Source organism: Oncorhynchus masou, chromosome 6, assembly GCF_036934945.1.
Source record: "Oncorhynchus masou masou isolate Uvic2021 chromosome 6, UVic_Omas_1.1, whole genome shotgun sequence".
In the NCBI taxonomy this organism is placed as follows: Eukaryota; Metazoa; Chordata; class Actinopteri; order Salmoniformes; family Salmonidae; genus Oncorhynchus; species Oncorhynchus masou.
In genome coordinates, this window is record NC_088217.1 from 35,740,875 (window position 1) to 35,762,559 (window position 21,685).

At 42.3% G+C, this 21,685-nt stretch overlaps 1 protein-coding gene across 5 annotated transcripts in view; it reads right to left on the reverse strand.

Moving 5' to 3' along the window:
• Positions 1 to 20,682, reverse strand: part of LOC135541998 (transcription factor SOX-13-like) — a 73,392-nt gene extending 52,710 nt beyond the window's left edge. For 2 of the 5 annotated variants that reach the window (XM_064968551.1, XM_064968546.1), the window contains exon 1: positions 20,471 to 20,682. The gene's annotated coding sequence lies outside the window, so the exon portion shown is untranslated. Of the gene's footprint in view, positions 1 to 4,292; positions 4,517 to 12,606; positions 12,760 to 20,470 lie in introns of those variants that run through there. The other 3 variants (XM_064968547.1, XM_064968548.1, XM_064968549.1) reach the window with 3 other exon arrangements.
• Positions 20,683 to 21,685: the final 1,003 nt, after the last annotated feature.

A 21,685-nucleotide genomic window follows, 5' to 3' on the forward strand; every position in this document is an offset into this window, starting at 1 on the left:
GAGCACTGAGCCAGTATCATAACAGCACACGATGGCTGATCAAGTGAACTCTGAGACTGACAGCTCTATAGACAAAACCTCTGCAGGGACTCCTCTGGGTAGAGAGAGAGAGACACTCAAACACAGAACTAACTTGACACACATCTCCTGCTGGAAGAAACATTTCCAAACTGTTTATAAAGTTGTGTTATATTGTCCTGAGCCTTTAAATATCTCCGGCTGGATACAATCAAACCTGCTTTAGGAATGTTTAAATGCTCTGGCAAAGATAGCATGTTGACCTGCAGTTATTCTGCAGCCCAGAGTGGTTGGTTCCCTTATGCCCGGGGGCCTGGCACAGTGGCAGGTGAGGCTGGCGATGCCAACATGAAAGCCTGAATGGTGGCTGGGACACAACCCTTAACAGGTGCACCATAGCACAGGTGCATACGCTTAGTGGGACTCTAGTCCCATGGTCTTCCCTGGGGGATGAAGTTATGGAACCCTGTAGAGCCATACACTCTACCTAATGTTTAATAACACTATTACACAGTCATATGCTTCAGTTGGTGTTACTGTTAATATGTAATAATGGCAATAACTTCACGCTAAATTGTATTTTGTGTTACTGGTTCATCTGAATCCCAAACAAAACAGGTAATTGTTCATTAACAATTTTACCATGAAATGTCTAGATTTCCACACCAGCTAAACAATACAGTACAATACATCATGATATTGCCACAAGCAAGTCGTTAATGACAACTCTAGAGAAACAAGCAGTCGGTCATTTACATTTATCAATCAGAGAGAAAAGTAAAGGTTAAGGAGAGGAATCTCTTAGGTGTGGAGGTCTACAGACTTAAGAGGACTCCTCCACAGCAGAAACAGGTCATGTTGTCAGCAGGCAGGCAGGCAGGCTCTTTCTCAGTACAGAGCCACTCTGCAGACTGAACTCTCTCTGTTTCCTTCAAACACTAACTCTGTCTCTCTAGCTCCCTCCCTCTCTATGTCCCTCTAACCATCTCTTACTTCCTCTTCCCACATCGGTCTTCACGTTTACCTCCAGTCATGGCGACAGTGCCTCTGAGTCAAACAATCCAATACTTTGCATCATATAGGTTTTGCCCCTGTGATCTATAACATTAATGTGTGATAAGGATCAAATAGCTGGACCCACAGGTGTGATACAGCGCTGTGATGTCCAGCATCACATAACTAACAATGCCACCTTTATGCTTTATGGGGGTTTCTTGGCCGCCTGCCTGAAACGGGGACACAATAAATGAAGGAAAGAGATGAATATCACACATTCAAATATAACACAGGAGCTGGGCTAGAAACAATATGTTAATGAAAAGAGTATATATATTTGATCTATTCACCGTTTTCTGCCCCCAAGCTGGATTTTTTAATTGACCGGAACAACATTTGTGTGGTTGTATAAACTGATTCAAATAAAGATCACACTCTCCTCGGGAGCAGCAAACAGCGAGCGGACAGACATTCACTCTCCTTTCATTGGTGACACAAAATATTTATTCTGCTTCTCTCCAGCCCACATAACGCAGTGGATTGACACACACACACTTACTCGAGCTGTGGATTCCACTCCACTGTGGATTCAACCCCACTGTGGATGCTGGATCTCACTGAAGATGACCATCAATTAGTATCTGGCTCGTTAAAAGGCCACCAATTAACTGAAAGACACTTTGAATCGCTCATTTAGAGATTTTATCTGAAAAATATAGGACAAATGCCATCCCTTTAAAATAGTTTTTATAAAAATAGTTCAAATAGTTTAACATGGGCTAATTAACGGAGTTGAGATGAAGACCTGGATCCACAGTGGGTTCCCAGGACCATGTTCCTCTCTCAGTCCCCCTTGGCTCATAGACAGCCTCAGGCCCAGACCATGTGTCAGGTATTTAGTACACTAAGCCTTGTTGTGAGAGAACAACTCAACACATACATATGTCTGTTAAGATGACCCAAACATGTGAAGCCTGCTGTGTAACTGTCTTTACTTGATACTAGATTTTATGGAGGGAGGGGTTGGCAAGATGACAGAAACTCAATCTGATACAGTGTTGTGGATGGCATGGTTGGTTGTTTCTCTTATAGTGTTCTGCGGGACAACATTTCTCTCTCTCTCTCACGCGTGTGTACGTACCCACACATACACATGCTTTCTTTCTGCCTCAGCATGGGTAGGGTCTGAAGCAGGTTTCTTGTGTTGTGTTGCTGAATGGGTCTCATTAGGAACAAAGCTCTCAAGGCCAGACATACAAAAGCTTTCCTACCCTTCCTCTCCTCTCCCTCCTGGCCGAACCCAGGGGGCTACCCACTGGCCACAGAATACACTCACACAGACAACAGATTCATTCAGTTAATCTCACACACACACACACACACACACACACAGGCCTGCTGTGAGGAGTTGTAAAGTGTGATACCGCCAGATGAGAGGTAGCTGATGTTGAATTAGTATTGTTCTCTGTGGTTGATGGCCAGATATCATCACAAAAAGAGCAGTGTTGGAAACTCAAGGATACACCGGGAATTTAAAAAAAAATCCATGTGGAGCTCAGGGAAGGCCCCAAGGCACACTGATGCCACATGTTCACTTTGTTAAAGATGCACTATGCAGAAATAACTGTGCCATTTCCTGGTTGTTAAAATTTGAATAGTTTGCCTAATTTCAGTTTGTGACTCAAAACAAGCAAGTATAGCGTAGAGAATAATTGTACTAACTGCTGTGAAATACATTTTCCATAATCAAAACTATTATATTTGCAGGTGTTTAAAGCTAGTGTACAAAACTGAAAGTAAAAGAAGCAAGACGAGACTTACAGTCCATTCAGAAAGTATTCAGACCCCTTCCCTTTTTCTACATTTTGTTACGTTACAGCCTTATTCTAAAATGGATTAAATATATTTTTTTCTCATCAACCTACACACAATACCCAATAATGACAGTAAAAACAGGTTGGTAGAAAGGTTTGTATTCAGACCCTTTGCTGTTAAACTCGAATTTGAGCTCAGGTGCATCCTATTTCCATTGATCATCCTTGAGATGTTGCTTCAACTTGATTGTAGTCCACCTGTGGTAAATTCAATTGATTGGACATGATTTGGAAAGGCACGCACTTGTCTATATAAGGTCCCACAGTTGACCGTGCATGTCAGAGCAAAAACCAAGCCATGAGGTTGAAGGAATTGTCCGTAGAGCTCTGAGACAGGATTGTGTCGGGGCACAGATCTGTGGAAGGTCCCCAAGAACACAGTGGCCTCAATCATTCTTAATTCGGAAGCCATTGCTCAGTAAAAGGCACGACAGCCCTCTTGGAGTTTGCCAAAAGGCACCTAAAGGACTCTCAGACCACGAGAAACAAGATTCTCTGGTCTGATGAAACCAAGATTGAGTTCTTTGTCCTGAATACCAAGTGTCAGGTCTGGAGGAAACCTGCCACTATCATTACGGTGAAGCATGGTGGTGACAGCATCATGCTGTGGGGATGTTTTTCAGCAGTAGGGATTGGGTGACTAGACAGGATTGAGGGAAATAGGAACAGAGCAAAGTACAGAGTGTTCCTTGATGAAAACCTGATCCAGAGCACTCAGGACCTCTGACTGGGGCATAGGTTCACCTTCAAACAGGACAACGACCCTAAGCACACAGCCAAGACAATGCAGGAGTAGCTTCGGGACAAGTCTCGAATGGCCCAACCAAAGCCCGGACATTAACCTGATTGAACATCTCTGGAGAGAAAATAGCTGTACAGCGACGCTCCCCATCCAACCTGACAGAGCTTGAGAGGATCTGCAAAGAAGAATGGGAGAAACTCCCCAAATATAGGTGTGCCAAGCTTGTAGCATCATACCCAAGAAGAGGCGAGGTTGTAATTGCTGCGACGGGTGCTTCAACAAAGTATTGAGTAAAGGTCTGAATACTTATAAATGTTAAATAATGAGTTTGTTATTTTTAACAAATGTGCAAACATTTCTATAAACCTGTTTTTGCTTTGTCATTATGGGCTATTGTGTGTAGATTGATGAGGGGGAAAAATGACTTAATCCATTTTAGTGTAAGGCTGTAACGTAACAAAATGTGGAAAAAGTCAAGGGGTATGAATACTTTCCGAATGCACTATAAGAACGAGAAGCATAGAAATAACACACATAGAACAGATCTACCGGTTCTTAGGCTTGTTTTCAATGACAATGAATGATCTAAAACCCACATTTATGTGAATTTGGTTGGGTCGCCCAAAAAGTTACAATTCGCAGTTTTAATTATATAAACCTACAGTTTGAGCACGCTGTGCTCTCCTTTTGCGTCCTCCCTCTTCTTTCTCTGCGTCCTCCCTCTTCTTTCTCTGCGTCCTCCCTCTTCTTTCTCTGCGTCCTCCCTCTTCTTTCTCTGCGTCCTCCCTCTTCTTTCTCTGCGTCCTCCCTCTTCTTTCTCTGCGTCCTCCCTCTTCTTTCTCTGCGTCCTCCCTCTTCATATAAATAGGCTGATGACACAATCACACTTTTCACAAAAAGAGAGAAAGGAGAAAAAAGAAAAGAAAATAAGAGAAAGGGACTGGCTCTGGCACAGCGGCTCCTTTCTTCTGCTTTCAGAAATGCAGGTTAAAAAGCAGCCTCTTTTCATCCTCTCTCTCCATCTCTCTCAGACTCAGAAACAGGCAATGTATTGTGGTGGATAGAAAAGGATACTGTGGCATTTATCAGAGAGGAGGAAAAGAAAGACAAAACATACTCCCAATCAAGAGAAAGAATAAGAGAAGGGGAAGAAAGGATGTGTATAAAGGGCCCCTTTTTGCCCAAACCCCACCCCCCCATACCCCTTCAGGCTAACTCAGACAAAAGGGGCAGGCCCACACAATGAACCGTCTCCTTTAGCCTCGGCACACTTTGTATCTAAGGCCCATTTAGGACCACTACTTTAGGTCACCCACGTGTTCACAGAGCATATGTGGCTGAGAAAGGGTGTGGGTGTGGGTGTGCGTGTATAGGTCCCCGTTTGCTGAGGGCCTTATAGACTGGCGGGCCATGGCTCGGAGGTGTTGTCATGGAGATTTCTTTGCGCAGTAAGGACAACATCAAGTGATTCTAAAGAAGGCACCGATGCTACATGTGGTATCGCTTGAAAATGTCGGCAATCAGACGTCTACAGCGGGTGGTCCCTAAAACACAGCGAGCTGAAAGATTGGCACTGCTTTACACACTAACACACATCTAACCTAACAGAAAAGACAGTGAATGTGTGTGCCTCAGCCTCTCCAGAGTTTATATATCTTCAAGAGTCTCAAATCCACCCGTATCACGTTTAGTATTGAGAAATAGTGTGTGAGAGAGCAAGCTGTCATTTCCATAAATTGGAAATGGGGCCGGAGGGTAGGACTGACATTTTATTGGCTCTTAACCAAGCATGCTATTTTGTTGTTGTTTTTTGCGTTGGTCATAACTTATTTTGTACATAATGTTGTTGCTACTGTCTCTTATGACCAAAAAGAGCTTCTGGACATCAGAACTGGGATTACTCACTTCAAATTGGATGAAGAGTTCTTCTTCAATGAGTCGGCTGGGTGGGATATACTACTACAGACACCTGACCAGGCCCAGATCCCTGTGATTCGCTGGAAAGGGAAAAGGTGGTTTTGCGGAAAGAGATTGGGGTGCCTTGTGAGGATCAAGCAACGAGTGGCTAATCTGCTCTTGCCTTCCATCCTGCTAGCTAACGTTAATTCAGTGGAAAATAAATGGGACGAACTGAAAGCACGTGTACCCTACCAACAGGACATTAAAAACTGTAATATCTTCTGTTTCACAGATTCATGGCTGAACGACGACATTAACAACATACAACTGGCGGGTTATACACTCTTTCAGCAGGACAGAACAGCAGCCTCTGGTAAGACATGGGGCGGGGGCCTATGCATATTTGTAAACAATAGCTGGTGCACGATATCTAAGGAAGTCTCAAGGTTTTGCTCACCTGAGGTAGAGGATCTCATGATAGTGTGGTCTACAGCTTATCTACCTAGAGTTTATCTGTATTTTTTGTAGCTGTCTACATACCACCACAGACCAAAGCTGGCACTAAAACCACACTCAATGAGCTGTATACCGCCATAAGCAAACAGGAAAACACTCATCCAGAGGCGGTGCTCCTAGTGGCCGGGGACTTTAATGCAGAGAAACTTATATCAGTCTTACCTCATTTCTATCAGCATGTTAAATGTGCAACCAGAGGAAAACAAATTCTAGACCACCTTTACTCCACACCCAGAGACACGTACAAATCCCTCCCTCGCCCTCTATTTGGCAAATCTGACTATCCTCCGGATTCCTGCTTAAAGCAGGAAGCACCGGTGACTCAGTCTATAAAAAAAGTGGTCAGATGAAGCAGATGCTAAACTACAGGACTGTTTTGCTAGCAGACTGGAATATGTTCCAGGGTTCCTCTGATGGCATTGAGGAGTACACCAAATCAGTAATTGACTTCATCGATAAGTGCATCGATGACGTCGTACCCACAGTGACTGTACGTACATACCCCAACCAGAAGCCATGGATGACAGGCAACATCCGCACTGAGCTAAAGGGTAGAGCTGCCGCTTTCAAGGAGCGGAAGTCTAATCAGGAAGCTTATAAGAAATCCCGCTATGCTCTCCGACGAACAATCAAACAGGCAAAGCGTCAATACAGGACTAAGATCTAATCGTACTACACCGGCTAAGACGCTCATCGGATGTGACAGGGCTGGCAAATTATTACAGACTACAAAGAGAAGCACAGCCGAGAGCTGCCCAGTGACACAAGCCTACCAGACGAGCTAAATAACTTCTACGCTCGCTTCGAGGCAAGTAATACTGAAACATGCATGAGAGCATCAGCTGTTCCGGATGACTGTGTGATCACGCTCTACACAGCCAATGTGAGCAAGACCTTTAAACAAGTCAAAGTCCAGACCAAATGGAATCATTTTCAATCGAGAATCATGTGGAAAGAACTGCCCAAAACTGCTGTTCTACAAATGCTCTCCATCCAACCTCACCTTTATTTGAGCTCAAACTGTTTTGCAAGGCCTGGGAATGGGTTAACTGCCTGTTAACAGATTTTCAGTCTCTCGATGTGCAAAACTTCCGGTTACTAGTCCAACACTCTAACCACCTAAGCGCCCTTACAGCTGTAATCGAAGGCCCTAAAAAGTCAAAAAGCCACCCTAGTCATAGACTGTTCTCTCTGCTATAGCACAAAAGTATTAGGTCCAAGAGGGCTTCTGAATAATTTAAACTATTTGGATTGCTTCACGCCCAACTCCTAAACAGCTAATCAAATGGCTACCCAGACTATTTGGATTTTTCAGCTTTTTGATTTGTTATTAAAATAGTTTGAAATATCCAATAAATGTTGTTCCACTTCATGAATCTGTCCCACTTGTATATGTTGATTCTTCACTTTAAAAAAATAAAACTTTGTTTTATATCTTTATGCATTTTTGAAGTCTACACCTGAAATGTGGCAAAAGAGTTGCAAAGTTCTGGGTAAAATTGGCTGAGCCAATACAATCTCAGTCAAATGCACTGTGCTTGTGTGTATATGAATAGGTCAGACAGATACCGACATGAACATAAATGACTAAACAAAGCCACTTTTTAAATACCATTTTATTTAGCCAGGGCTAACCCAATCCTCCCTGCCTGTGCCATTAAAAATAAAAACAACATTCATCCTTTATGGAAACCTAGCAAATTATTGAAGGATTAACAGTTTGTTTTCAATCATTCCCAAGTTTCTCTTTGTCCAATATGTAACGTCACCCCGCTAGAACTCCGCTTTCTCCACTGGCTTCCAGTATATAGGCTATAATCCGCTAAAAGACCATGGTGCTTGCCTGCAATCTTTTGACTGTTTATAACTGGGGAATTGTCTCTCACCCAGGTACAGTTCAACCTCCAGGCTCTGATCAGGCCCTACGATTATTCAGAATGGCCGATTAATTGGGGCCGATTTCAAGTTGTTTTCATAACAATCCGTTATATATATATATATATAAATAAGTGGGACACAAGCAAGGGCACTGCGTTCATCCACCTCTGGCCTGCTCGCCTCCCTACCATTGAGGAAGTACAGTTAAGTGGGACCCGCTCAGCCTTTTTTAACAAATCAAAACTGTTGGGCTGCTCTGGCAAAATCTACAATGGAATTGTTAAAAAACAAACATATCCCTTAGAATGGCCAAGGACAGACCTGAATCCAATCGAGAATCTGTGGAGAACTGAAAACCTGTTCACAAAATCCAACCCACTGAGCTCAAACTGTTTTGCAAGGAGGAAGGAATACCTAGGATAGGATAGTAATCCTTCTCACCAGCCCCCCCTTAATGATTTAGATGCAGTTTTTATTGTAAAGTTTGAAATATCCAATAAATGCTGTTCCACTGGATGTCAGAAGGTGAATTCACAAAAAAATACAGTTTTATATCTTTATGTTTGCTTGAAATGTCGCTCTGGATAAGGCACTGTGCGTCTGCTAAATGACTTAAATGTAAATGTAAATGTAACTAGGCAAGTCAGTTAAGAACACATTCTTATTTTCAATGACTGCCTAGAAACTGTGGGTTAACTGCCTTGTTCAGGGGCAGAACGACAGATTTTCACCTTGTCAGCTTAGGGGTTCCAATTTTGCAACCGCACAGTTAACTAGTCCAACTCTCTAACCATTGCACTCCACGAGTAGGCTACCTGTAACGCGAATGCAGTAGAAGCCAAGGTAAATTGCTAGCTAGCATTAAACTTATCTTATAAAAAATAATCAATCATAATCACTAGTTATAACTACTAATCCAGTTTAGCAGGCAATATTAACCAGGTGAAATTGTGTCATTTCTCTTGCTTTCATTGCACGCAGAGTCAGGGTATATGCAACAGTTTGGGCTGCCTGGCTCATTGCGAACTAATTTGCCAGAATTTTACGTAATTATGACATACATTGAAGGTTGTGCAATGTAACAAGAATATTTAGACTTCGATAAAATACCTAACGGTTCCGTATTTTACTGAAATAATAAACATTTTGTTTTCGAAATGATAGTTTCCGGATTCGATCATATTAATGACCAAAGGCTCGTATTTCTGTGTGTTATGTTATAATTAAGTCTGATTTGACAGAGCTGTCTGACTGAGCAGCAGCAAGCCCATAATCATTAATTCAAAACAGCACTTTTGTGCGTTTTGCCAGCAGCTCTTCGCAAGCATAGCGCTGTTTATGACTTCAAGTCTATCAGCCTAATGGCTGGTGTAACCAATGTGAAATGCCTAGCTAGTTAGCTGGGTGTGCGCTAATACTGTTTCAAACGTCACTCGCTTTTAGATTTGGAGTAGTTATTCCCCTTACGCTGCAAGGGCCGCGGCTTTTGTGGAGCGATGAGTAACGATGCTTCGAGTGTGGCTGTTGTCTATGTGTTCCTGGTTCGAGCCCAGGTAGGAGCGAGGAGGGGGACGGAAGCTATACTGTTACACTGGCAATACTATAGTGCCTATAAGAACATCCAATAGTCAAAGGTATATGAAATACAAATAGTATAGAGAGAAATAGCCTTATAAATACTATATTAACTACAACCTAAAACCTCTTACCTTGGAATATTGAAGTCTCATGTTAAAAGGAACCGCCAACTTTCATATGTTCTCATGTTCTGAGCAAGGAACTTAAACGTTAGCTTTTTTTACATGACACATATTTTACATGGCACACATTACTTTCTTCTCCAACACTTTGTTTTTGCATTATTTAAACCAAATTGAACATGTTTCATTATTTATTTGAGGCTAAATTGATTTTATTGAGGTTTTATATTAAGTTAAAATAGGTGTTAATTCAGTATTGTTGTAATTGTCATTATTACAATTTTTTTTTTTTTTTTTTTTTTTTTTTTTTTTTTTTTTTTTTTTTTTTTTAAATCGGCAGATTAATCGGTATCGGCGTTGAAAAATCATAAATTGGTCGACCTCTAGTAGAGATAGGAACTGTATACAGCCTATATTTCTAAGAAATGGCAATGCACTTTTATGACTGAAAGTAGAGTATTCAACTATAAGGTGCTTTGTTTTTTGCTCTAATAGCTGTGCAGTTGAGGAACAAGCACACTTATATTTGTTTTGTTTGGAACACAACCCTGCATCCCCGGCATCACACAATTACTGCTGTTGTTGACACAATCCAAAAACGTTCTATTGACAATAATTTTGGTGCATAGAATTGAGTCATGAGTGCATTCAGGTGCGTGCTCCGGGGCAAATTTTCTTCACATAGACAAACATAGGCTCATTCTGTTCAGGACAACCCAGGGTATAACGCCATGTCATCTTCTAACTGTACATCAAACATAGTGATCATAAATGTTGAAACTGTATATGACATGGTTTTATGATGTGGAAAAGTGAAGTTCACATTTGGACTCACAGGTGTTTGGCTTGCTTGTATGACATCAAAGCGCTATTTATTATAAATCCTCAACTTCTCATCTTTCAAAATACATTGAGTCCTACTAATTTATAGCATTTCCCTGACTCAGACAACAAACATTTTTGCAAAAGTTGGCCAAATAGCAGGAGGAATGAGGGCAACTTTTTGTCAGGTGTGGTGTTCAAATTCAGAACAGCTGTCAGTCGAAACATTTTTAAAGCTGTGAAGCACAGAGCCAGAGCGCTAACATAATTTATAGCATGTTACTGTATAGCCGCTGCGTTCCAAATTACGTGCTTATCAGTGCCCAAATCTGCCATTTTCAACCCATATATGGGTACGAGTGTAAAGGGTTAACATCACAAAAAACAGACAAGCACACAAAGTTCTTTCTTATTAGCTTTCACTGATTCCAAAAGAGATACAAATCATTCTCCAAACAGAGAGATAAACAAATCCACTGGGTTGTGACAAACCACTATGTGACATTGACACACCTGACAGCCATAACAAACATCTGTGTCGGAGACGCCACAACAGGATACAAATATTCATGGTTAACAACAACACAAAATTATCAGAAGCAAATTGAGAGTATTTTTTGACTTGGCCATTTATTAATAACTTAGCCATACATTCTCCTCCATAAAGAAGTGATACAGTGAAATAGTGTATTTTGAATCTGTATATTAAGATATTGTATATTCTATCAATATAATTATTTTGAATGTATTTTTACTCATTTATATATTTCGACTTAATGGGACTGGCCTGGTTAAATTAAGACAGCAGTTTATTTTAATAGGGAGCCTGGCCCAAGAGGTAGTAGCATCACAATCATCCAAATAAATACAGTACAGTGCCATTCCATTAACCACAGAACCACGTGAAGACATTTCCATTGTATTGTGTGAAATGCACTGCCTCTTCCTATTTGTGTCTTGGAAAATGCATTGTAGAGAGCAGTCTGTAATATTGTTACTTAGTCACACCAGCCACTCGTTAACTTATTGTTATAGAAAATAAATATTTCCCTATATGTGGATGAATTTGACAAAGACTGTCTAAATTGCATTGCTTATGTTTATGTTTACACAAACAATTCAACACTGAAAAACAATTGTATGTTGCACATTCCTTATTATTAGGCTTTTTTTTTAAATAGACTTGTGAGAGTAAAGTCAGTCATGCATTGATGAATGAATCAAGTAAAATTCCACTGTCTGATGTGACGTCGCTCACATTACATGAACAATGAAATAGGCTAAACACATTTCAGCCAACAAAACAACCTGGAGAAATGTATTTAGATAGCGGTATGGTGAAACACACCTTGGTCCTGTAGCAGCTTGCTTTCTGCCACAACGCCCCACCTCATGCCCTCTCTGCACTAACACACACCTGCAGCAGGTACAGGAATACACGCACACACAGCCCAGACTTGTGTATTCTGAGAGGGATTAAACGTTGTTTAGCTGTGGCATGAGAAAGTCAAAGCAGCGTTCACAGCAGCTTCCGTTCTTTCTTGTTCAGACTGATTTATTACCGTGAGTGAATAGCTCCTTATAGCTGAAGACGCCACGGACTTAAAACACCACTATAGACTGTTGAATGTACACCCACGGTTCACACCAAGGTAAAGATGCACAATACAACACCAGGTGGGGTTGATTTTATTCCCAGAATAAAGAACTTTGAGGTATTTGACTCCCACTACCATTAAGCATTATTTAATAACACTACACCTGTGCTCAGAAAGCTGTCTAAAATACATTAGACTGTATTTTAGACTGTTATAAATGTGACATTATGCTATATTTATAAGACTGGCACAAAATGTAACAGAAAGACACCACACAGATGAGATGACTGGAAAACAGCAAAATAAATTAAATGGCACAGGCAAACCAAAATATTCAATAGAATTACTGCAACTTAAGGCTAACAAAATAAAAAAGTTCAGTATGCCACAAACAAGATGTTACTGCCTTAGTTAAAACTTCATAACGTTGCAAATTTAAAACCCTGTTACAGATTGTAACCTCAGTTCTCATTTTGGATCAAACTTATTTTTCAGTCATTTTGCTTTATAATACTGTATATTAATGACTGAAGTGGAATCGGTTTGGTAGAAAGGAGTCTTACCTTGAAATGTGAGAGAGAGGCTGATATGCAAGGCAGCAGGTAAGATATGTGTTCTCTAGTCTCGGAATGAGATTACTACTGACTGTCTCTTAACTGTGTCTACGGTCTCACTGCGTCTCTACTGATTGAGCTCTAGTCTCTGATTGAGACTCAGTCTCTGATTGAGACTGTTTGTGTGTGTGTATGTGGGTGCATGAGATAGCGTGGGGGGGGGGGGGGTTAGTGGGAGGGAGGAGTCAGAGGTCCATCAAAAGTCAATGATTTGCTAACTCTCCTCCATAGCATGAAGTCTGCATTGACCAATCAGTGGAACAAAACACTAAACTGGGTTTACTCATGACACAAAACCAGCCTGTGTTATTTTCAGTGTTAGGACATCTCCTACTGAAGTGATGTGGTGCATTTCACAGTTATGTACAAAGATCAAGTAACTCATGAAATCAAAGTATATTATAAAATATTACCTCAAGATCTCTTTAAATCATATCATGCCTCAAGAAGGAAAGAGCCCATTCCATGTGAACTTTCTCTCTCACAAACACAGGGATGGTGTATAAAGCCATTGTCTTCCATTGCATGCCTCTAACCTGGTTGGCCCTGTACTAACACACTTAGTCAACTTTAGTCAATGATTACTCCTCTCTTTGTCAATATTCTATCATTTTTGTCCAGTCACAAAGAGAAAAAGGCCAGTCTGGCTCATTAATCTTGTTATCCAACAGGAGACAACATGCAGTAACATTTCCCCACAGGCCTTTCACTCCCCTCATTATAGACAAGAACACGGCTTATCAATCTACCCTGTGACACCCTTCCCACAACATCCCTGACAGATACGCACACTAAATCTTTTAAAAAGTGGTCTAAAAGGAGCTTTAAAACATCCAGTTATCTTGCCAAGGACTATATAAATATTCATTTTTGTATTCAGTTTTTGGTTCTAAATTATTTTTTAAAAGTTTCATCTGTTTTACCTCGTTTCTACCAGCATGTCACATGTGCAACCAGAGGGAAAAAAACTCCAGACCACCTTTACTCCACACACAGAGAAACATACAAAGCTCTCCCTCGCCCTCCATTTGACAAATCTGACCAAAATTATATCTTCCCGATTCCTGCTTACAAGCAAAAACTAAAGCAGGAAGTACCAGTGTCTCGCTTAATACGGAAGTGTTCAGATGACGCGGATGCTACGCTACAGGACTGTTTCGCTAGCGCAGACCGGAATATGTTCCGGGATACATCCAATTGCATTGAGGAATATACCACCTCAGTCACCGGCTTCATCAATAAGTGCATCGACGACATCGTCCCCACAGTGACCGTATGTACCCCAACCAGAAACCATGAACTACAGGCAACATCTGGACCGAGCTAAAGGCTAGAGCTGCCGCTTTCATGGTGCGGAACACTAATCTGGACACTAACAAGAAATCAAGCTATGCCCTCCAACGAACCATCTGTCAATACAGGACTAAGATTGAATCCTACTTCACCGGTTCTGACGCTCGTCGGATGTTTATTTTTTCTTTATTTAACTAGGCAACTCAGTTAAGAACAAATTCTTATTTTCAATGACGGCCTAGGAACAGTGGGTTAACTGCCTGTTCAGGGGCAGAACGACAGATGAGTACCTTGTCAGCTCGGGGGTTTGAACTTGCAACCGTCCGGTTACTAGTCCAACGCTCTAACCGCTAGGCTACCCTGCCGCCCCAGGCTACCCTGCCAGATTTGGCAGGGCTTGCAAACTATTGCGGACTACAAAGGGAAACCCGGCAGCGAGCTGCCCAGTGATGCAAGCCTACCAGATGAGCGAAATGCCTTTTAAGCTCACTTTGAGGCAAGCAACACTGAAGCATGCATGAGAACACCAGCTGTTCTGGATGACTGTGTGATCACCCTCTCTGTAGCCGATGTGAGCAAGACCTTTAAACAGGTCTTGCTCACAAGCCCACGGGGCCAGAAGGATTACCAGGACCAGTACTTAGAGCATGCGCAAACCAACTGGCAAGTGTCTTCGCTGACCTTTTCAACCTCTCTCTGACCGAGTCGGTAATACCTATATGTTTCAAGCAGACCACCATAGTCTCTGTGCCTAAGAAAGCAAATGTAACCTCCCTAAATAACTACCACCCCATAGCACTCACATTGGTAACCATGAAGTGCTTTGAAAGGCTGGACATGGCTCACATCAACACCATCATACCGGAAACCCTAGACCCACTCCAATTTGCATACAGCCCCAACAGATCATGCAATCTCAATGGCACTCCACACTGCCTATTCACACCTGACAATAACAGGTGATAAAGGTAGGCAACAACACATCTGCCACGCTGATCCTCAACACTGGGGCCCGTCAGGGGTGCATGCTTAGTCCCCTCCTGTACTCCGTGACCAAGCATGACTCCAACGCCATCATTAATTTTGCTGACGACACAACAGTGGTAGGCCTGATCACCGGCAACAATGAGACGGCCTTTTTTATTTAACCTTTATTTAACCAGGTAGTCCTGATGAGAACAAATTCTCATTTACAACTGCAACCTTGCCAAGATAAAACAAAGCAGTGCGACAAAAACACAGAGTTACACATGGGATGAACAAACGTACAGTCAGTAACACAATAGAAAACTATGTACACTGTGTGCAAATGTAGTAAGATTAGGGAGGCAATGAATAGGCCAGTGGCGAAATAATTACAATTTAGCATTAACACTGGAGTGAATAGAAGATGTGCAAGTAGAGATACTGGGGTGCAAAAGAGCAAATAAAATAAATAACAATATGGGGATGAGGTAGTTGGTTGTGCTATTTACAGATGGGATGTGTACAGGTACAGTGAGCGGTAAGCTGCTCTGACAGCTGATGAGTAAAGTTAGAGAGGGAGATATAAGTCTCCAGCTTCAGTGATTTTTGCAATTCGTTCCAGTCATTGGCAGCAGAGAACTGGAAGGAAAGGCGGCCAAAATAGTTGTTGGCTTTGGGGATGACCAATGAAATATACCTGCTGGAGCGGGTGCTATGGGTGGGTGTTGCTATGGAGACCAGTGAGCTGAGATAAGGTGGGGCTTTACCTAGCATAGACTTATAGATGACCTGGAGCCAGTGGGTTTGGCGATGAATATGAAGCTAGGGCCAGCCAACGAGAGCATAGGTAGGATAGTAAGTTTTAAGAGGGCATGTTTGGCAGCATAAGTGAAGGAGGCTTTGTTGCGAAATAGGAAGACGATTCTATATTTAATTAGAGATGCTTAATATGAGTCTGGAAGGAGAATTTACGGTCTAAGCAGACACCTTGGAATTTGTAGTTGTCCACATATTCTTAGTCAGAACCTTCCAGAGTAGTGATGCTAGGCGGGCGGGCGGGAGTGTTGTATGGCATTGAAGCTCGTCTGGAGGTTTGTTAGCACAGTGTCCAAAGAAGGGCCAGATGCATACAGAATGGTGTCGTCTGCGTAGAGGTGGATCAAAGAATCACCAGCAGCAAGAGCATATCATTGATATATACAGAGAAGAGAGTCGGCCCGAGAATTGAACCCTGTGGCACCCCATAGACACTGCCAGAGGTCCGGACAATAGGCCCTCCGATTTGACACACTGAACTCTATCTGAGAAGTAGTTGGTGAACCAGACGAGTCAGTCATTTGAGAAACTAAGGCTATTGAGTCGGCCGATATGAATGCAGTGATTGACAGAGTCGAAAGCCTTGGCCAGGTCAATGAAGACGGCTGCAGAGTACTGTCTTTTATCGATGGCGGTTATGATATGATTTAGGACCTTGAGCATGGCTGAGGTGCACCCATGACCAGCTCGGAAACCAGATTGCATAGTGGAGAAGGTACGGTGAGATTCGAAATAGTCGGTGATCTGTTTGTTAACTTGACTTTCGAAGACTTTAGAAATGCAGGGCAGGATAGATATGTCTATAACAGTGTGGGTCTGGAGTGTCAAATAGTCTGGGTAGGCATTTCATTAGTCTGGGTAGGCATTTCATTAGTCTGGGTAGGCATTTCATTAGTCTGGGTGGGCATTTCATTAGTCTGGGTAGGCATTTCATTAGTCTGGGTAGGCATTTCATTAGTCTGGGTAGGCATTTCATTAGTCTGGGTAGGCATTTCATTAGTCTGGGTAGGCATTTGATTAGATGTTCAGGAGTCTTATGGCTTGGGGGTAGAAGCTATTCAGGAGCCTCTTGGACCTAGACTTGTCGCTCCGGTATCGTTTGCCGTGCAGTAGCAGAGAGAACAGTCTGTGACTGGAGTCTGGAAGCTTGGCCCCGGTGATGTACTGGGCCATACGCACTATCCTCTGACTTGGTACCCCTGTAAATAGCCTCGTTATTTTATTTTTTACTTTAGTTTATTTTGTAAATATTTTCTGAACTATTTCTTGAAATGTATTGTTGGTGAAGGGATTGTAAGTAAGCATTTCATGGTGAGGTCTACAACTTTTGTATTCATCACGTGACTAATAGATTCCTTATTATGCTTCATGACTTGACGATCCAAGAGCACAATACATTTGAAGGATCAAAGCAACCAATCACTTTATTTAATTGGTCTGAAACACACAGACACAAACAGGAGGAGCATACACACACAAAATCACACACACTTCTGTCTCCATTGTGGTGCGTCTCTGTGGACCCCTGGTTCAATAGGACAGGGAGAACAATGCAGACTGCAACAGAAGAGGTCAGAGGAAGACAGAGGAAAACCTTTGTCTACTCTGCTGCCCTTATGGAGCTGTCTGGTGTAGGCCCATCGGAAATGGGGCACACACACACAAGTACAAGAACACACACAAACCGCACACAAAGGCAACAAAACACACACACACAAACACACAAAGAAAACCCATAAATACTGCCCTTGGGTTCTTGGTATTTGCAAATTGGAATGAAGTGGAGCAGAAACCTATATACTTCCTGACCAAAGGTATGTGGACACCTGCTCGTAGAAAATCTCATTCCAAAATCATGGGCATTAATATTGAGTTGGTCCCCCTTTGCTGTAATAACAGCCTCCACTCTTCTGGGAAGGCTTTCCACTAGATGTTGGAACATTGCTACAGGGACTGGCTTCCATTCAGCCACAAGAGCATTGGTGAGCTTGGGCACTGATGTTGGGCGATTAGGCCTGGCTCACGGTTGGCGTTCCAATTCATCCTAAAGGTGTTCAATGTGATTGATGTCAGGGCTCTGTGCAGGCCAGTCAAATTCTTCCACACCAATTGTGACAAACCATTTCTGTATGGACATCGCTTTGTGCACGAGGGCATTGTCATGCTGAAACAGGAAAGGACCTTCCAAAACTATTGCCACAAAGTTGTAAGCACAGAAACGTCTAGAATGTCATTGTATGCTGTAGTGTTAAGATTTCCCTTCAATGGAACTAAGGGGCCTAGCCCGAACCAAGCTTGGTGGCAAGCTTTCCACCACACCAGACGACGCTTGGCATTGCGCATGGTCATCTTAGGCTATCGTACAGCTGCTTGGCCATGGAAAGCAATTTCATGAAGTTCCCAACGAACAGTTATTGTGCTGACGTTGCTTACTGAGGCAGTTTGGAACTCAGTAGTGAGTGTTGCAACCGAGGACAGATGATTTTTATCCTCTATTCACGTCAGCACTCGGCGGTCCAGTTCTATGAGCTTGTGTGGCCTAACGCTTCGTGGCTGAGCCGTTGTTGCTCCAAGACGTTTCCACTTCTCAATAACAGCACTAACAGTTGACCGGGGCAGCTCGAGCAGAGCAGAAATGTGACGAACTGACTTGTTGGAAAGGTGTCATCCTATGATGGTGCCACATTGAAAGTCACTGAGCTCTTCGGTAATGCCATTCTACTGCTAATGTTTATCTATGGAGATTGCATGTCTGTGTGCTGGATTTTATATACCGGTCAGCAACGGGTTTGGCTGAAATAGCCGAATCCACTAATTTGAAGGAGTGTCCAGATAAATGACTATATATAGTGTATGTCACTCAACAGACCAACACTCAGAAAGCTAGCTAGGGACCCTAGAGTCAGCAGGATACATGTTAACAACAGGTTATTAATACATAGTAACTGTATTCAGCAGCTATTGCGTCTTCGACAAAGCTTTACTTAACATGGAAGTGTAAATACTATTTCAATAGAACTTGATAGATGACTAGATTTGACTTGGAGAGAGAAAGTGCATCCAGGTCACCTCTCATCCTGTGTGAACCCATTCACCTGGAGGCACATTGCTCAGAGAGAAGGGGGGAGGGTGAGAGGTTAGAGGTCAGTCCTCTCCTTGTAAGAACAGCACACACTACTTACCAGTTACTGTGGTTAATCCCCACACACAAACAGTGTGTCAGTGTGTTCTCTTTTCTACCAGACCCTCTCTGCTACTGACAGACTGTATGTCAGTGTGTTCTCTTCTGTACCAGACCCTCTCTGCTGCAGACAGACTGTATGTCAGTGTGTTCTCTTCTCTACCAGACCCTCTCTGCTCTGAAAGACAACTGGAATTCAACACAGCCAATGGGGCTAGTGCAAATAAGACCCTGCATGACACACACACACTATCTCCCTTTGACACCTCTGATAACTTCTAGAAGATGTCACTGTCCGCAGTCTACTCGATAAAACTGACAGACACACAAAGAGAGAAAGGAGAGTGAATGAGACAAAACAGAGTGGGAATGAGGACAGCAAAGAAAGATAATAAGAAAGCAAGAGAAAATTGAATGAGGAATAGAGAAAGGAGATGGACAGAGAGAAAGGTCAAGGACTCCCCACTGACGGGCAGCTTTGTGTGCAGCCAGTCACTGTAAAGCCACACACACACACAAAATAGGTTGGCAATGAAAGCTTTAAATCATCTGAAATTGCCGAACTTCAGACTTCTCAGTCCCATCATACACACAGTACCCAGACCTTGCTTGCTCAACGCATTTAAAACACATACACAAACACTACCCAGACCCACACTCACAGAGTGAATTGCTTATACCTTGCACATTCATTGCCCATGAAGACATATCTGCAGTCTAGTGCTGTCAATCAACCTATTCCAGCCTTTAAGACTGACCACCACTAAGGATGCCACCCCTGGCTCAATGTACATGTTCTGTCATTTTCACCCAGGGCTATGTCCATAGTGATCTAGAAAAGCAGATTGCACATAGATTCTACAAAGGGAAGACTTCACTGAATTATGAAGAATGTTCTCTTTCCTTACCTACTACAACCAATCATCTACCACCAACAAAAGAAAGATATTTCCCGAATCTACTAATCCAAACACCTAACACCCCTCAGGAAAATACTTAAAAGGATAAATAGGCCACGACTCACGATAAAACTGACATAATGTAAATATATTCTGTGTTTTAACATTCGCAGCTATTCTCGGGAAAGTAGTTGATGGCAGATGAGAATTAAACTAACACAACTGGCATCGTTATAATAATAGTTATTGCGTGCGCTGTCACCTTACAGATACGATGCTGTGACTGTTCTGCCTATTAAAAAAAAAAAAAAAAGACTGTCACCTTATGGCACACGCAGACTACAACTCAAGACAAGGCGACACGGACCTGTCTGTGTAACTTGATGCATATGTCATTTCATTCGCCGGGCTACTCATGTTCGAACATTTATGAAATAGAGCGCAAATATTGCCTTGTATTCGAAACACTCGCGATCCAGGATACGCGCATGATGTTTGGGTGGAAACACATAGTGAAACGATCCAAAAGTACACGAAGTCTATGAAATTGTATGGACAGTGAGTTATGTCCTGTCGTTAACAAGTAGCCTCGTACAGTGTGTGTGGACTCATCACACTAATCCTGGGTAAAGTGCCCCGCTCTGTTCTTTTCACTCACCACTCCTGAAGCTCGCGGGCTTTCCAAACGTCTGTTTCTGTTTTTCCCGAGCGCTCACCGCTGATTGCTCAACGAATGCAAAGCACGAGAAGACGCGTTGTGTCGGCTTCTCTTCCGTCTACAGGAAAGACCTATCGTTGCTATCAACTTCACGGTAGTTCTGCCCAACACTCACACAACCTCACCCCGCTTTCTCCCCATGACTTTCTGGTATTTTGTTTCTAACGTTCACTCACCTCCCCCTTAAAGGGAAAGGACCTCTTTATCTGTCGCCACAATGGGATTGGAAAAGAAGGGATCATGAGAAAGGGCCCGGGTATCAAATCAATGGGATCATTAGACTGGAAAGAAAGGCCTTTTATGCACTCGATTCTCAATTGAAACAATAACCAAACTATCAGTAAGGTATCCCTTCCCCTACCCTCCAATATAGCACAAACAGACACACACAACAAGGGTATACCATACATTCGTGTTCAAAAGTACCTAACACTGCTCAACACAGGACTTGAACATTCATGGGAAACAGCATTCCTTATTGGAGTAAGTATTCCAAACGTTTACCTTCTTCGTGACGTTGGTCTACACTGGGTCAAAGTGTAAGTAGGACGACATCACCCTAAAGCAACCTGGTGTCAATGCATTTCGTATTATTCTTTACGTAAATCCGGGACACGCCTTTTAGTATTATATGTTACGTTTTGTGTGGTATGTATTCATTTGTGGATGTCCATCACCAATTTCATATGATATGTTACAAATTACAATTCGTGTTATATGTTACGAATTTTCAAAATGTACAATACGTTATGAAGTTGCTAAAAACATCTTATATGTTACGAATTTGCAAAACTTACAATATGTTTCGAATTCTAGCTAGGTGGCTAGGAGTCAGGTTTAAGGTTAGGGTTAAGGTTAGGAGTTAGGTTAAAGGGTCAAGGTTAGTATTAGGGTTAGGGGAATGGTTAGCTAAAAGGGTTACCTAAAAGGGTTAATGTTAGAGTTAGGTGAAGGGATAGCTAAAATGGTTATGGTCACAGATAGGGGAAGGGTTAGCTAACATGCCAAGTAGTTCCAAAGTAGCTCAAAAGTAGTAAGTAGTTGAAAAGTTGCTAATTAGCAAAAAATCTAAAGTTGTCCGTGATGAGATTCGAACTCGCAAGGGTTGCTAGATGTTCACATTATATGCTTAACCATCCACCCTACTTTTGTTGT